This window comes from Glycine soja, chromosome 6, assembly GCF_004193775.1.
Source record: "Glycine soja cultivar W05 chromosome 6, ASM419377v2, whole genome shotgun sequence".
NCBI classification, from domain to species: Eukaryota; Viridiplantae; Streptophyta; class Magnoliopsida; order Fabales; family Fabaceae; genus Glycine; species Glycine soja.
The window spans coordinates 39,423,506-39,442,595 of NC_041007.1; the positions used below are offsets into that span (position 1 = coordinate 39,423,506).

Consider the following 19,090-nt stretch of genomic DNA (forward strand, 5'->3'; position numbering starts at 1 on the left):
TATTTGTGTAAAAATATTTTACACACAAGGGGATACATAAAGTGAGAATAGTATTTGTAATAAGAAGATAACAGAAGTAAATTTAGATTATATAATCATGTACGTGGATAATTATGCTTATATAATCTCTTAAAAAGTTATGTCACATTATGTTTAATCTTAATATTGCATGATTTGATCCGATACTTAATTAATCATGATTATCTCACTTTCTCATATAAAAGTCCCTTCAATTCACTCTATATAGTCACATATGACCATATATGTATAAATTTAACTCGTAAAAATAATCTCTACTACCATGACAGGGTTTAGCGTGCACTTTTTAAGGCTGCTTGCGACAAGTCACAACTTAAATATGTTAAGTTTCTGCAGTGTTTGTTTTACCTATACATTTAAAAAGCATTAAAACTCAATAGTACCAATTATCATTCATCAAAGTAGTTAATTAAATATTACAGTAGATACTCAACTTGTACAAATAATATCAAAATACTTATACTTGCTAATGTTACGGAACATAAATTGTGCGTGTAAAAAATTAATTTAATTTACATTATGCACTCAACCTTTCACATTATGTTATCCATACTTTTTTATGAGATTATGTTATCCACTCTTACTTATAAGGATTATAATGAGTTTTCCTCTAAGGTCCTAAGGTGAAATTCCTCCCATGATATGGCCTTTCTTGGTGCACTTCAAAAATCAGGACGGAAGGAGACCAGAAGGAGATTTTCAATCACCTTTCCCCTTAATCCAGAGCAAGTTCTAATGTTATAAATAATTCTAGTTTAAGCACATCCTGTTATCATTTTCAATAAAATAGAAAATAGAAGACGAAAAGAAAACACCTCCACTTGTTAAACAGACTAACATTATGATTTTCAAACTTAAGTACATGCCAGCATAATCAAAGACTAACATCCAAGTTAAATTTAATGATTATAGAGAAGCAACTAAAGGCAAATGCATTTAAGATGCTACCTGTAGGTGCGATAGGTCACAAACAATTTCAATATTGTCGGGATCAATTCTCAGTGCCTTTCGATAGCACTTGATCGCCTCCTGGTATTCTCTCTCTGACCGATAAAGGAGACCATAAACATTGCAGCAAACATGACTTTTAAGGTCATTCTGTACCAGAACAAAAATCAAAGCTGGATCATCTGATAGACAACTATTGTAAGATTGATAAACTAGTTCGTATGCTTCAGACTTATGGTCCATGCAATTTAATGTCAAACCCTTCATCAATAAAGTTTCTATCATCTAGAAACCGGAACGGACACATAAATAAAAATTATGAGCAAAGAAATAAAATATGCTGCAAATAAGAAATAATAGATAGAAAATGGGGAAGGGGAGAGGGGCTAACATTGCATTTCTTGCATGACTTACTTAAACAATTAAGAAGGGAAATAAGATGACCCCTGGCCATAAGGAAAAAGTTAGAAAATTGTTACCAAAATAATAAAGTATACCTCCATGGTCGGGAAAGTTTTTCAAAATTACATCAGCTGCTTTGAGACCCTTTTTATATCGTTTGGTTTCATATGATTTCTGCAGTTAAGGAAAATAACTGAATATCCCAATTTTCCTTTGGTCCTAGATTTGCGGAACTGAAAGAAAGTAGCTCCTATGGGAAAACAAAGAGCACAGTGAAGGAAAATAACCCAATTTTCTGTCTCCCTCTTTCACTATCCTTATGTCTCTCTCTACTTCTGCTTCGCCTTCGCGTTGCCCCAGTATCTATCTCCGCTTCTGCTCCTTTTTCTATGTTTTACTCTGCTCCTACTTCATCTTCTACTTCTATCGTTGTCCCTATCCCAGCTCGAAACCCTAGACTCGAAAGAAGGCTTTTCTTGAGATTGTCGTGGATGGATTGGAGCTGCGCTTGCTTCTTTGACTCGGAGGAGGCTTTGACGAATTTGGAGAGGAAGGAAGAGGAGGGTTTTGGAACATCATCCTTTGCTGCTGAAGAGGAAAAGCGGAGACCCAGCTTGAACCACGCAGCTCTCTCGCCTTTACAGGTCAACTCGTCGTAGTTCGGCACTCCTTTTTCTTCCTCCATCTCTAAACTTCACTTTTCAATTTCATTCTTCATCCATCTCAACCCAACTAACATCCCTTCACACTCCATGAAATGTAAGGAAAGACAATAGAGTTAGACCACAGAAAATGTAAAATAAAAATAACAGTTAAAATTGTGAAGAAATCGCGAAGCGGAGAATGAAATCAACAAGGTACCTAAGAAGCAGGAGGGAAGGTGGAATGTCAAGAAGAAGAAGAGAGAGAAAACAGTTAGCTCCATGGATGAATGAATAAACCCAAGAGATTAGAGAGAATGGTGCATGTGCAAGTGCAGAGAGTGTGTGCGAGTGGATTTTCTTTTCTTCTTCTTCTCAGTTTTCTTCCTCTCTATTGATGTCGAGGTAGAGTATGGAGGCGCGCGACAGAGTTCCAGCAGGCTAGCTAGGGTTTTAATTTTTTTCAGCGGAATTAAGATGATTTTTTACTAAAACTCGTCTTAAATTTTATTAGCCATAACATTCTAAGGCGGTTTTCAATAATCGTCTTAGAATGTGTGTTGTAAAAGATATTTTTCATTACAATAATTACAATAATTCCACAAGCTCATTTTCTAAGGCGGTCCACTTAGAACCATCATGGGATAGGTGTCGTGGAAACTTATATTTCTAGTAGTGCTTCCACTCCCTTCTTTGAAATCAAGCTTCTCAAACGCTTCTAGAATCAAATTCATCAATTATTACAAATTAAAATTTTTCCATCCACTTCAGTGTTCTCCCTTGTTACTTAGAGAAATTAATGATTTGGTCTTGATCTAATATAATGGTATAAGGTAGCCAACATATAATGCGTAGGAGCCAAATAGTAATAATAGTAAAATTGTGTAATAAGATACTTTATCTATGTTTTAGTTTGGTTTCTTATGTTTAAAAAGTTTCACTTTAGTCTCTTGTTCTCTTTTCACTCATTTCTTATTTGATCCTCACAAACCTCACTTGGAGACATAGGTGTAAGGGTAACCTTTTTCCCTTTATGTCCCAATGAAAATTAGTTTGTGACACTATTATGGAGAACATCCTTATCATACTGCCAAGGCCTTCCACGTAAGAGATTGCTACCCTCCATAGGGACTACATCAAACAGTATCTCATCAACATATTTTCCAATGGAAAAGCATATCAAAACTTTTATATCTACAACTAGCTCCCTATTCTCACTCAACCATTGTAGTTTGTAAGGCCGAGGGTGAGGGAAAGTTTTCAAAGCAAGCTTTTCTACCAGTCTTTGGCTAGCTACATAAGTGCAATTTGCCCCATCAATAATCAAAGAGCATATTTACCCCATGACCATACACCTAGTATGTAAAATGTTCTCCCTTTGTGTTTCATCTCAATCCTTACACACACTCCCCATTAACCTCCTAACCATCAAAAGAAAACCTTTCAAGGGTTGTACATCACATTGACTTTCACTCTCAGTAGAAGAACTAGAAGAGCCTGAAAAAGATGCACTAGTAATAACCCCATAACCCACCACAGCCATTGTCCTTTTGTTAGGACATTGGGAGACAATATGACCCTTTCCCAAACACTTAAAACTTTTAATGGAACTCGCTTTTGATGAAGTGGGAGTAGGGTAAGAATTATTTTTACCAAGGAAAGAACCTTTTCATGAGATTTCAATGAAGATCCTCTATTCTTCTTGTATGTTTGCTTCCTCTTTACTTGTTGTTCCACCTTGATAGCTTGATGAATGAGATCCTTCAGAGAGGCATAGTGGTGCAACTCTACAATGTCTTGGATCTCCCTATTGAGACCATGCAAATACCTTGCCATGGTGGCCTCTTGAGACTTTATCTCTTCATTGTAGTTCTAGCAAGCAAAGACTTGCTCAACCTTCATCTCCCACTCAAGATACACTTTCGGATCACGAGTCCCTTTAAAAGTACGGATCCTCACCTTTACTCCATCAATCCCTTCCTCTCTTTGCCTACCTCCATATCTTCTATGACTTCTTCTCTCCCTATACCTCTCATTCCTCCATCCTGCCCCATCCTCTTCATACCCGTCATCTTCTCCATGAGAATAATTAGATGATTTACCTCTCTTCATCGCTCTATATTTTCAATCTCAAAGTGTCCAGGTGTAATTTAATTTACCCCAAGTGATATGTAAAAAGCAAGACAAACATATGAATAAAATGGGTTTGAAAAAGGAGATGAAGGAGAAAGTTAATCTCTGTATATATATATATATATATATATATATTGTAATCTTTTAGGATTGCATTCACTAAGGTGCAACTTGTACTTTAGAATTACGCATATCTAAATTATTGATAATAACAAATTATTAAGATCATTACAATTAATTAAAAAATTTCATATCATATTTTTTATAAATAAAAATTTGTCACCTACCACTAACATCATCACCATCATTGTCACCGGTGGTGATGATGATGGTAATGTTGATGACAACAACAATTATTGAAGTGATAATATTGGTGGAGATAATAATATATTTTGTTCTTAAGAGAAAATTATGATATCAAAAATATAAATTAATAATAATTATGTTAATTCTTTTGTCGTTGTTCTTTAATTTCATGAAATCTAAAGTCTTATGTTGATAATTTATGATGATCTTTATCAAGATGAAACTCTAATTCATTTTGATTAAAAAAACTATTTCATAGATTATTATCAGGATAAAACTTTAATTTTAATTCAAGAACCATACAAAAACACTTAAGGAACTATGTCTAAATTATATTATCTTTATTATTAGGCCAATTGATAAACTGATACGAAAGCAGGGTAAGTTATAATAGTTTTAAGTTAATTTTACCTATGCGATTTATGTACCACAGGTTCTAATTGTGTGAATTAGGTCGTCTAGTATCATAATTGTATGAATTTTCTCCCTCCACCAGTCAATAATAAAAATTTAATATATTTTTCCAACCTGCTACTACATGATGACATGTAAATGTCATGACAATTGACCTATATTACTTGAGTAGTGATAGGATGATTTTGTATTAAATAATATAGTTTTAGAGCAAAAACCTGCTAAATTTTTTTTGTAGAACTATTTATGTTGGCATATGATAAGTAAAACTTTAAAAGAATAATTCAAATTAACAAAAGGTTGATAACGCGTGTTATTGTTAATGTAGCAATTATTGTTGTTACAAAATGGTTTAAATTAATGTACGCAATTTGTCAAAAGAAATATATCATTTTTCAATGATTCTTTATACGTCTCATTCACTTGATAAAAGGAAATAAAGATAAAAATAATTCAACAATATATGATTTTATATGCAAGAATATTTGATAAACTATATTTTGAATTGTAACAAAATGAAAACTTTTGTTACAATATGTTTATTGGTAGCAAAGATGTTTAAATTTCAATATCATGTTGCATTTCTCTATCAATTTGAAACTATAACTTAATGTTGAATGTTACACAACTTAAGAAAAATGGAAATACAATGGTAATAAATATTGAAATATTATACTTGATAGACATTTGATTCCAAAACATAATCTCTCAATTGGGTGGCATTTGGTCTAGTGTTATTACACAAGCCAGAAAATTAGTCTATATTTCTGAATAGCATATTGGGAAGATTAATATTAAATGCAATAATTGTACATGATATAATATCAGAGACAGACCAACATTTAAACCAAGGGGGTTGGCCACCCCCTCCCCCCTCTTACAAATTTTTTTTAAAATATTATACATATAATATTACTATAATTATTTATATTTTTCGATAATATTAATATATAATATTATATTACTATCAAATGCTCTTTAGAATTATTTCTCACTATTCAATTATCAATGAACTTATTTTCTTTAAAGAATATAGAGAAAAATAATTTACGATTGTTTAGTTACTAATAGAGTATAAATAAGTTAATTTTTCCTTATTTTCTTTTTATTAGTTAATATTATAAACAATTTAGCATTAATAATTAATTTTGTACTTTAAATTTATATTTTGACATAATATCAACTCTAACGGAGGATTTAGTGATATTTTTTAATTAATTATGTTTTCATCATATAAAATATATTTTGTATGACTTTTATAGCTTTAGTTTGGTAGGTTGGAAGGTCACGTTTAAATGGCTAATAAAAATGCTACTGTTGAACATATTCCTTTAGCAATAAAAAATAATTTGACATTAGAAAAGACTGGAAATATATCATAATATGATTAAAGAAATAAAAAATATATAATTAAATTCGTGATATACCATATACCTACATATTCAAAAGACGCATAAAAGTAAAATTTTGTGTAATTTTTTCCTTCAAAAGATTATGCTACACCTACCATTGTATTTCAACGGGTGCAAAATGAATTGGGTGAAAAAAGTATAATCATGATTGGTTACATGAATTGCTTTTGTATTTATAATCAGGATCGGTTTTTTCGATCAATCAATTTCTATTAATACAAGCATATTGAATTTTTTTTTCCATTCAATTCCTCATCAAAAGCTACAAAATATATTTCCGCAACTACCCACATATTCTTTCTTTTGTATATCTAAAGATAATGATAAAGATAAAGTAATTTCATATTACATTTCATACGGAAAACTATAAGTTTATAGGATTAAAGAAATGTGGTCTTATTAAATACAGTTTTCAATTTTAGTTCTATTTAATTTTGCACATTCAACTTTTCCTATTAAATGCAAAAACCCTCATGCAGGGTTGGTCAATCACACGACCCCTCCGTAATTTATTTTGTAAATCAATCAACGTGCGTTATAGCTAGATAATTAAGGGATGCTTGGTCACTATAGAGATTTCAGGTAATATATCAATTGATTGACATACACTTTTAATATCAATTAATTTGATTATTAAAAGGAACTAAATTTATGCATAAAAATAAAAGTATTAATTAATGATGTAATTAAGAGATGCTTGAATATTACAAGAGTTACGTGACTTTTTTTTTGTTGAAGTTAAGCATTTATATGATTAATGAGTATTATTAAATAATACAAAAATTATTTAAATTATCTCTTAAAAGAAGACAGAAGACACAAATCCTTTATCATAATGAACACATAACTTCTAGTTTTTTATTTTCAGCATCTAGTTTTAAGAGAAGTATTTGATCATCGTCTAATTATCTTTTACTAAAATACATTCTCAATTTTTTTAATATTTATTATGATCAACATCTCATTATATGTAGCTAGGATGACGTTCGAATAGTGTGCAATACACTTGGTCAATTGTGTTTTAAACATTTATTATTTTTCATTACACTTTAATATAAATTTATTATGAAAACGTAAAAATTAATGTGATTTGTATTTTATAGAAAAATATTTATCACTTACTTCCAAATTTCATTTAATAAATGACTATTAATATACTTTCTTTTATGATCATCACAGAACATTTATTTTATTATCTTTTAAACTATGAATAAATTCAGAGTGTATTTAATTATTACTTCTTTGGCTTTTTTGGGATTCAGATTTGAGAAGAAAACAGTCCATACCAAAATCCCTAAATCAAATGGTCGAAGAAGAATCTGGACTACCTATAGTCAATTTGCATGCATCTCATTGTGCAGTCATGAACTTAGGGCTCCAATTTTTATTTATATATATTCAGTAGTTTTGGAAGGATTGAAAAATAAAATTAAGGATTTTCTTTCCCCATATGACTGCAGGTGATCCACCCCAGCAGAAGACAAGTCAAGGAAATGAGAAAAAGAAAGAAGATGAGAATATTACTCAAGGTTAGTGTGATTTTTCTAAAATCAATTAATTTGCTTAAGTGTTTTATGTTTACATATGGTTTCAAAAGGTAGCTGAATTCTATGCATTCAAGCGATATTTCTCTCTTTTACAAACACAGTTATAATTTGATGTGTATTTAGTTTTAGTGGATTTTATTGATTATCAAAGTAATTTTGAAAGAAGTGAAAAATAAAATTAAGGGTTTCCCTTCTCTCAATCTCATTACAGGCGATCCACCTCAAGAGGAGAGAAGTCTAAGAATCGAGATAGAGGAAGAACTCAAGAATATTACAGAAGGTTAGTGTGATTTTCTTTGAAATCATCACATCACTTTTCTTTTATTATATTTTCAACTATGAAGAAATTAAGAGTGTGTTTAATTATTATTTCTTTGGCTATTTTGGGATTCAAATTTGATTTCTTTTAATGTGTCCGCTTTTATTAAAAAAAATGGTTATAAATTATATTTTTGCAACATAGTTTATAGGCACATTAGACAACATTGAATGTTTTTCTCATTGTGAAATTCCTGTTTGAGAAGAAAACAGTCCATACCAAAATCCTAAATCAAATGGCGGAAGAAGAATCTGGACTACCTACAGTCAATTTGCATGCATCTCATTGTGCAGTCATGAACTTAGGGCACCAATTTTTTTTATATTTACTTAATTTATGAAGGATTGAAAAATAAAATTAAGGGTTTTCTTTCCTCATATGATTACAGGTGATCCACCTAAACAAAAGACAAGTCAAGGAAATGAGAAAAAGACAGAAGACGACAATATTACTCAAGGTTTGTGTGATTTTTCCTAAATCAATTATTTTCCTTAAGTGTTTTATGTTTTCATATGGTAACTCAAAGAGAACAATGGAGATAAATCCAACTTAGGTATCTGGTATAAATAAATAAAGAAACATTTTGAAAAGAAAATCCTCAATTTAGTCTTTTAAGGTTACATGTTTTATCAAATGTTACTTTCTGAAAATATTTAGTGACTACATTATTTCTTCAAAGATTTTTTTGTCATAATTTGTAGTTTTCAAAAGTTTTTCTCCACAATGATTGAATTAATTTCACATTTAGCCATTCTACCCCTACTATCATGTGTATATCAGCATGCATTGTTTTATGCCTTCTTGATGATTTTCCATTCTTTGTTGTGTAATAATATTGTCACATAACTAGTTCACAATTTTACACCATTATGGGAGTGAACATATTTTAGCTAGTTTCATTTTTGTCCATAATTCATGGCTTGGAAATATGTTCATGATCAAATAAACAGGGCCATCAAAACGAAGAAAGCAATTTAGGGTTGGAGATGATGGTAAAATATTATTTGATGAAGAAGAGCTCAAAATGATCCTAGATTTTAAGAGAGGTGAGGACTATATTGAGGTTCTTTGTGGCGCTACAAACAAAAAATATGGAGATTATGTTGGGAGGCTAAAAATTAATAACGAAGGTCAATATTTCATCACTTGTGAGTGTTGCTCTGAGTGTCCCTTGGGTAAGTTTTCCACTTCAATTTCTCAATTTTTTTTTATTTTGCAATTGTATAATTGATCTCTTATGTTTCAAGCAAGTATTTTTGTTTTGTATTGTTATAATTGTACAATAAAAAAATAATGGAACAGGAACTGCAGAATCTGTTGATCTTTTTTAGAGCCTTATTTTTGTTATTTAAAATAGGTTAAATAATAGTTTTATTTTGTAATTTCGAAAAAAACAAATAAATAGCAGATATATAGATTTAATTTTATTAAAAAAAATATCTGTGAGACTGAATCCCTATTTCTTTTCATTTTATTTTATTGCAATATAAATTATTATTATAAATATAATTTCGATCCTATGCATTATTTGTTGGTGGAAACGAGGGAAAACACTGAAGTTGGTGGAAACATGTTTGTTTGTAATAATCAGTGAGTGTCACTCTAGAAGCATTTGAGAAACATGCTTTAAGGGAAGGGAGCGAAAGGTGGAAGAGAAACATCTGGGTTCATTGTGAAGACGAAGACAAAGTTCCACTCTGGAAAACACCTCTGATAAAGTATTACTTACACCAGGCAAATGTGGCTAACCGGAAAGACTCTGCAATGAGGAAACAAAACTTTCACAGGGATGAGTTCCTGTGTTGCACGAGATGCGGGAAGGAGCGCAGGTTCCATCTCCAGAGCAGACCAGACATTAAGAACTACCATGATGCTTTAAACAACAAATGCTGGATTTGTTCTCTTTGGCCTTATCAAAAGTAAGTTGCTCAATCCCAACTCAAGCTATATGATATTCAAGTTCATGCATGATTAGTATTTTCTTGTGAACGTAGTTGGTACTTAGTCTTGCAAAACACATTATATGCTGGAAAAAGATACTGGGGACTCACGATGTGTCAATAAGAGCTAGAGAGACAAAAAGGATGAGCGATAATTGATATTTTACTAAAAATCACAAATACCTTCAACTAGAGACAATCCAGCTTTAGTAAGGTAGGATAATTGATTATTGCAACAACGTTCTTTTTCCAAGTAATTAACAACATCAACATACCTATAACTTAGATTTAAGACCACTTGTTATGAACAACTTTATGTCAGATTGTCATCCATGGACTCGGAGATGGAGAGATAAATGACCGATGTGATTAATGGTATGATATGAAAGAATGATAAAGAGAAATCAAGGTGTATGTACAATTTGAGTGTCCAAATATTGGGACTCTTGTATGTTAGCTAAGGGGCAAGCCAAACCGTATATATATTGAAAAGTGACTCACGCTTGCTTATATTGCATACAGTAAACTTGAATAATATAAGAAGCTATATTCTAGTTGAGAGATCTGATCAAATATCAATTCTAATTTATCATGTGAAAATTTTCATTTTTCAGAATAACATGCGATGATGATGAAGAGAGATCAAGTCTGAAAGCAAGTAGGGGCTGTTCTCGTTCTTCAACTTGCCAAGGCTGCTCAACTTGTTACTGTGAAGGGTGCATCAAGTGCCGCTTTGAGGATTGCAATTGCCAAGAATGCAGAGACTTTATGCTATATGCTAAACCTTAACTAGGCTCTGCAAAGTGCCATTTCTTAATTGACTCATTTGGCACCTACATGAAAACTATATGATGTTGCGGAGAAACTTTGGACCTCTTTATTACTATTTAAGAAAGCTGTGACTTTTTTCTTTTCCTTTGGAAAACTTCTAGATGGTACCATCTTGGTCTTTCATATGATCAACTCAGAACTAGTTCTCTTTGAATAATATTGAGCTTGAAATGGTACTCAACTTAAAGTTTTCTTTTTATACTACTGTGTTTTGGAGGTGGATTGACGCTTATGCCACTACTAGAAGATGCATGATCTACATCGGTCACAATCTATGTTCTACAACGGTGCATAACCGTTTTTGATTATAATGATGTTGAAACTCAAAAATTTCAACATCAGTCCATAAGCGAACGTTGTAGTAAGCTGCTTTTTTTTCTAAATCGGGGCTATACTAATGACTGATGTAGAAACCTTGGTTCTGCTCTTTGAAGGTGGATTTTCTACATCATTTTTAAATTAAGCAACGATGTTGATCTTTTATTTTCAACATCGTTTTTAAATTAAGCAACGATGTAGTAAGCTGCGCTTTTTACATCGTTTTACAGAAAGCAATGATGTTGAATATGGGAACTTCTACATCAGTGGTGATGTAGGGACTGCTGTAGTAAGTTGCGCTTTCTACATCGTTTTCCATAAAGCAATGATGTTGAATATGGGAACTTCTACATGAGTGGTGACGTATGCACTGATGTAGTATGTTGTGCTTTCTACATCGTTTTACAGAAAGCAACGATGTTGAATATGAGAACTTCTACATCAGTGGTGACATAGGCACCGATGTAAAAACATATTTAACCTGCATAATAATTTAAGGTTAATTAAAATAAATAATTTATAATGAATAAATTATCTATAAATAAAACATACTGTTTATAGTGATAAATATGACTATAAATAATTGATATAAGATATTAAAAAAAGTTACTGTCTATAAATAATTGATAAAATATATAAAACAACATTTTACTTGATCAAGAGGTCTCAATTGGTTGAGAAAAGAGAAAAGAGATCTCAATTGGTTGTGTTTGTGCGTGAGCTGATGAAAGTATAAAGAAATAGAAGAGGATCCTTTTCTTCCTTGATGATCTTTCTGCTGGAATTGACTTGGACAGAGTAGGAATCCCATTTGGAATTGACCATACGGGTTTCAAAATAGTTTTGTTCTCGGGGTGTCCAGAGGTATCTTCAAGCAAATGAACACTGCAATGAATTATTTCACGTGAGTCTTTCTACTAAGCATAACTCAACTTGTTTGTATAGAGATCACAAGAAGAGAAATTAGTAAAGCAAAGGTAACAAATAGAAAACAATCTCTCTTTTAACATCTCTAGATCTTTCCCTATGAATAGAAGCATTTTTTGCATGTTCTATTTAGTTGAAACTTGAAAGCAAAATAATATTTTTTTCCCTTGTATTTATTTCATATGTACTTGAAGCTCAGAAACCACAGTGTTGTGTTGATGAATTGTTAAGAAGGAAGAAAGTATATAAACCATAATAGAATATTATCATTAACGAACCGGGCTTTGATCTTGTTTGCTTATCTCCCAGACTGCTACAACAAATTGACTTCTGTTATGTTTAATTATTCGATAGGGAGAAGTGAGGCATTTATTAGTTTTTCCAACCTGGCTTTTTTATGATTAATTAAACAAATGATAAAAAAAGGCTTTAACAGTTACTACAGGTTGCTTAACTGTGATTGATTTGATTTCACATCTGCTTACCCGAATGATAATAGAGGGCGCTTCCTTTTTCTGCACTAGTGTGCATCTTTCATCAGCTCACGCACAAGCACAACCAATTGAGATCTCTTTTCTCATTCGATTTTCCCTGCATTTCAAGCAAAAGAGCAAACAATACAGCAGCGCAATCCACTTCTCAATCAACTTTGTCTGCATTGATATACCACCCTAATCTTCCTAACAGTGTGTAGTATATAAACTATATACTACACACTTACATAGTATTTGACAAAAGCGGACACTATGTTATGTCTAGCTTTATCCACTAAACTAAAATATATATAAAACATTTTAATTGCATAGCTTTATCACCAAACACGCCTCTAACTAGATGACTCACATTTGATTTGGTCTGACTCATCATTGTTAACATTTCGTCCAAGAAGTCCCCCATGCCCTGCAAAAGGAAATTCATTGTATGATTAGGTCATCAAAGTTATTGGATCAAGAGCACTCCTCCCTATGGTGGAAACAAGATCCAATTCCACCCCCCCAACCAAACAGGATTCCATGAATTATTCCCTCCTTTTGAGTTCTTTAAGCAACATGCCCATGTAAATTTGTACACACAAATTGACTTGACTTATAAGAAAGCTTGTGCATTTGTGGCAATCCCAATCAATAGAGCCAAGCATTTGTAGGACAAATCGGATTCTTATTAATCCCTAAGAAGATGCCTCTTTTCACATGAACTATGGAGAAAAAAAAAACATGGACAGTGTAGAAAACAGAAACGTGACAAGACTGCATGACAAAAATGGTAGAATAAATTAAACAAGATTGTGTAAATAGCAAAAGAATTAGAGATAAAGAAGTGCCACAGTGGTGCAGTATGCATTCTAATCCCATGGCAATTCAATGAAAATGGTAGAATAAATTAAATAACGAGTTAACACTTAAATGCGAGCCTTGTCCAGAAATAACAATTTCAGTGATGGAATTGTTGATTACATGATCAGAAGTAATGGAATTATTAACCAAAAACTGCAGTCACACCTTTTTTAATTTATCTTCCTTGTCAAGTGTCTCTCTGCGCTTGTCGTTATCACCTCCCTACAAAGAAAAAATCCAAGTGAGGCTCACATCAAGTATTAGTACAACAAATTTAATATGTAAAACTAAACTAGACTTAATAAAGCAGTCATCATTGAAGAAATGCAAGAAGTATATGATTGCTTTATCATGACTTTTTTGGTTTGCTGTTTTTCTGAACTTGAAATATGGTAATATATATCTGTTAATTTGAGTAGATATTTCTGTAATGTAGGTGGTGTTTGCAAAAGGAAGTATAGGCAAATTGTTCATAAAAAGTGGAAGCATAATACCATGCCACGTCCAAAACTGATAAATCTTAAACGAATATAACATAACATAGTCCATTTCTAAAACTAGACTAGTCCATTTCCAAATGTAGCTGTGCTCATTATTACGAATATAACATAACATAGTAATACAGATGTGAATAGTATTTTAGTTTTTCTTTTGCAGGATTTACCAGGCTTCATGGAATCCCTTGTGAAGCAAATGTCTGTAAATCTTAAACGCATTCACAGCTTAGGGATAAAAAAGGTAGCAGTTGGGTTATTACAGCCAACTGGGTGTTTGCCTGTGTTAAATGTGATATCTTTCCGTACGAACTGCATTGGCCTTTTGAATGTGATCTCCAAAGATCACAACAAAATGTTGCTCAAAGCTGTGCAAGAACTCAACAAGGAAGCAGCAGACAAATCAGTTTTCATAACACTGGACCTCTACAACTCCATCCTTTCTGCAATTGAAACTATGCAGAAAAAGCGTGCAGGTTAGTTCTCATTGTGCTTTAAATAGAATTTCAACACGCTACAGATAAAATTGTAGAGGATAGCATTTAATATTTATTTTTTGAAGAATTATTTTTATGGAAAATGCTAATCAGGATTCTTAGAACATTAATTAAGAAAATTGAAGTAGAAATATTTTTATTGAAAAATAAAAATATATATTATTTATAATCTTTTTTGTCTTGTCTTAATATTTTCACATTAAATATTTTTTTGATTTGGTTTCTTAATCAATACTGTTATGACACATTTGTTAGCAATATCTTTTTTTATATATCTAAATCATATCAGCAAGAGAAATGCTAACAAGACATTATTATATGACATATGCTTTAAAACAGAATCTATATTATTGGGTTATGTGGGAAATGCTAACAAAGATTAGACCTACGTAATTATTAATAAGACTAACAGTGTGTTGAAATGAATGCGTCAAATAATAATAAAATCTCAATGATGCTAACTTTCAACAATATATGCATACAATAATTTGTTATTTTGAACTTTTCTAGTTATTATATATGCAATCTTTTTTTTTTCTTCTTCTTCCCGTTACTTTAGCTAGTCATCATAGATAGCATTAGTTGATTTTGTGCAAGCAATTACTTTCTTTTTCTTAAAAAAAAAATTATAATAGAATAATGGAAATATCAGAAACTATGACTATAGATAGTTTCAAAGTTAAGCACTGAGTATCTAATTGCATAATTATAAGAAAACCTCTAGATGATGACAGTTTTTTTTTCTTTCTACATTATGCAGAAAAGTCTACACTGATGAATCCGTTGCAACCATGCTGTGAGGGAAACAATTTGGAAGATTCATGTGGAAGTGTGGATGACGAAGGATCAAAGAAATACAGTTTATGTGAGAACCCGAAACTTTCTTTCTTTTGGGACACACTTCACCCTTCTCAAAATGGTTGGTTTGCAGTCTACACCCAATAGCAATCATATACTATCATAATTCACAAGCAGTTGAGAAGATGCAATTTCTTGCCTGCTTAAAGATTGTAGACTTCCCAGATTCTCCAGCACCTAAACAACAGAGATATTAACACACAAATAAGTTCAGAAAATAAATAACAAAAGCTAGTATTTGCACGGTATATTAAGAGATTGTGGCACACACATATGATTTCTTCAAACTCTGGGGAGTACAACCACATTACGTATTAATGCTAATTGCTAAACTCCAAATAATTCTACAGATTGCTATATAAAATAAGGAAAGTCACACCTAGTAAAACACACCTAGTAATAAAAGTTTCTGAATATGCTTTTCAGCCTTTGTTTCTAACTTGATTCTTCTTTCAATTTCTGCATCCTGCAAATGCACGCCACATTCATCAAATTAAAGCTTATTTAACAGTATTATTTCTAATTTAATAAGTGCCAAATTTATAAAGGACAAAAGACCTGAGCATTTTCTTCAGCATCAGCTTCACGAAAACGACGACTTCGGCTGCAGACTAAGCCCATGTTATCTGTTACAAAGAAGATGCATTGATCAAGCTCCACCAGAAACCGTTGTTTCAATTTTCAATACTCTCCTTTATTGCATACTTGCATTATGCAGCATTTATCGTAGCTTATTTAGACTTGTGGAAGTAGCTTATTATGACATTTCTATAAAAACTCTATTTATTAGTTCAATAAACTTCCTGGTAAAACTTAACAAATTATGTTCTTTTTAAATTAGTTTTAACTAATTAACGACATAAGTTCTTTTTAACTAATTATACTAGTCTTCACAATCAAGCTTATAAACAAATGCTCATTTGACAAGAGCTTATTGAATCCATTGCTTAATTAAGGTGTTTACTCAAAAACACACCCTCTATGGACTTGAGTTCACCTAACAAGAAGACATGAGCAGAGCAAACAAACACAAGTAGGCTCTCCCACCTCAAAGGAATATCTCAAGTCAACCACAAGCTAATACTTCATGCAACTTGCAATAATATATGCAAATAATAGATTATCAATCCACAGAATAAATAAATAAATAAGAAAGACTCAAGGGCACAACTGGATAGCAAGAGTATCTTGAAACAAACTATGAATTGACGCTTTAGCCAGAACAATTCCCGGCCCACACCTCAGATCTGCATTTATGATTATTCTGAGCAAGTTATTCAACCAAAATGCTACATTTAACAGACATTGGAATATTCTACTCCCTGCATATGGGAAACGATGTGATGATCACCCACAACTTGGATTTATTTATTATTATTATTTTTTGGTTACAAACCTACAACTACTTGAATTTTATCAAATGGATAAACCCCATTATCAGATACAAAGAGTGAAGTTAAGGATAATTAAGATGCCCATGAGTGTTAAAAAAGAATTACAATTTCGGGCATGGAGCAGAATCAATGAATCATTAAGTTATCAATTCATTTATAGGGGCAAGAATGGTCCCTTTTTTTTCTATTTTACTTTTGAGGGTAATTATTTGATGCTTTGAATGCTGATTCTCTCTACACGAAGCATGAAAGCTTAGCAGTTGAAGTACCATGAAAAGCATGAGCATGCAGGGTACAACCACCTTATCATCAAAGTTTACAGCAGAAAGAGAATATAGTCGAAAATGGTACCCAAAAAAATCTACTGTTAAAAAACTATACAAAAAGTGAAGAAAAAAAGGAGAATATCTTCGCATCTCGATCTACATATGCAACACTAAACTCAGAGATCTCCTGAGCCAAAATCCACCCTCCATAAACATTCAACAACAAAAAAAAAGAGAAGGATCTTTTGGGAGGGAGAGAGAGAGAGAGAGATTGGGAATGCAACAGAAGAAAGAGTTCTTACCTGAAAAAAAGCAAAAGGGTCTCTTTTGCAGAGAAAGAGATTAATGAATGAATTAAGAGCGCCGAAAGCTGTGAGGGAGGGTTCTTGGTTGGTTGTTCCTGCACCCTTTGGTTGGGTCAAAGTTGAGTTTAGAAAGGACACAAGAAGGCAGCAGCAACAGCAACAAAAGGCACAGCAATGGCACTTTTTTTATGTCTTCTTGGGAAAATACACTCATTGACCCCTCTTTCTCTCTCCGCCTGCCACTTTCAACTCCAAAATCTTAACGCAGACCAAGCACCACTATATTGTTTTTGGTAGTTAAAATTTTGATAAAAAAAACATAAAACAACTTATCCAAAATGGTATTAATTAAGCTATCAAATTTAAACAAACTAAAAGCATTAACTAAGAAATTCTACATACAACAATAGAAATAAAAGGCATCTTAAGAAATGCAAGAAGTATAAATACACCCAATATTGAGAAGGAAAATCGTCAAATTTTAATGATGGAAATGGAAATTAAGCCAACTGAGAATTTCTTCTGTGACTAACGATGGAATAATCACAAGAGTTCTCAAATTCACGGTTAAATTTCAAAAGTGCACAACATAAAAGTAGTACAAAAACAATAAAAAATAAAGATCCAAAGCAATGAGTGAGAACTCATAGCAGAAAGGTCAAGCTAAACTTTACCGGATTATCATTGATTCAACAATACTCCAGAATATTCCTGTAAATGTAAGTGACTTAACATATATGATCATATGCACAATTACAATTTCATAATGAGCCAGTTATAAGTGACAAATAAAAAATCTTCTGCTTGACTACTGATAATGTTAACATTTTCAGAACCAGACAAAATCAGAACACTAGAAATAAACAAAGAACAATCACCTTATTCTCAGGCTCTTTTTGTTCAGCTTCATTAGTAGGATTTTCCTTGTTTCCATCTGCAGCAACATCATCCTCACCTGAAGGGTTTTGCTTTTCATCACCAAAACTCTTAGCAGTTTCATTCACTTTAGCAGTGGCCCCAAGTAAAATTGAAGAGAGAAAAGAAATACACAACAATAAAATTTCATGGAAATAGTATAAAACAGAATACATGTGCAGACTAGAGGTGGAAATCAACATGTTTTTAACAAATATCTATTGTTATTGACACATAAAAGTCATTACAGCAGGTAAATTGTTTCTAACACTTAATCAAATACATGACAAACACGAAAGTGGTTGTTAGCATGTTAACTACAGCTTTGTACATTGGATGCTTCTAAGTTTTACAAAATATTATGCCCATTTTTTCGTAATGTTGTCATGATGTTGATGTCTAGCGGCGTGCCATCATTGAACCACTACACAATATAAAATACAAGTAATTAGTTACGTAGTGCTAAAAATTGAAGACAAAAAATGAAGACAAAATTTTCCAGCGTCCAATTAGTCTTCAACTGCCCGACGATTATGTTCCACATCCAGTGCATGACATAATAGCCACACTCATAGGTTCCGCTTTGAACGTGACTCTACATTGAATGGAAAAAATCATTCAACGTTACAATTAACATGTTTTCCAAATGGAAATCAATTGTACCCAAAATCAAAATGTACGACTAACCTTCACTTCAATCCACCGCGGTGTACTGTGACCAAATTTCCCCTCACTCTTGGTTTCCAAAGTCTTATATGCACTGAAAATAAACATTAAAATTGTTAGCTAATGTGGGCAACACTACTACAGTACCGTGGGTTCTATAACCAAAATTCCACAACTTAAAATG

General features: G+C 32.1%; 2 long non-coding RNA genes across 2 annotated transcripts; both read right to left on the reverse strand.

The window, feature by feature from the left end:
- Positions 1 to 11,820: 11,820 nt before the first annotated feature.
- LOC114414189 lies at positions 11,821 to 14,460 on the reverse strand. The gene is made up of 4 exons (XR_003667151.1): positions 14,176 to 14,460; positions 13,677 to 13,733; positions 12,663 to 13,077; positions 11,821 to 12,135 (listed from the first exon to the last, which is right to left on the reverse strand). It is a non-coding gene; the product is annotated as an uncharacterized LOC114414189 (long non-coding RNA).
- Positions 14,461 to 15,194: 734 nt separating this feature from the next.
- LOC114414191 lies at positions 15,195 to 16,110 on the reverse strand. The gene is made up of 3 exons (XR_003667152.1): positions 15,919 to 16,110; positions 15,754 to 15,826; positions 15,195 to 15,537 (listed from the first exon to the last, which is right to left on the reverse strand). It is a non-coding gene; the product is annotated as an uncharacterized LOC114414191 (long non-coding RNA).
- Positions 16,111 to 19,090: the final 2,980 nt, after the last annotated feature.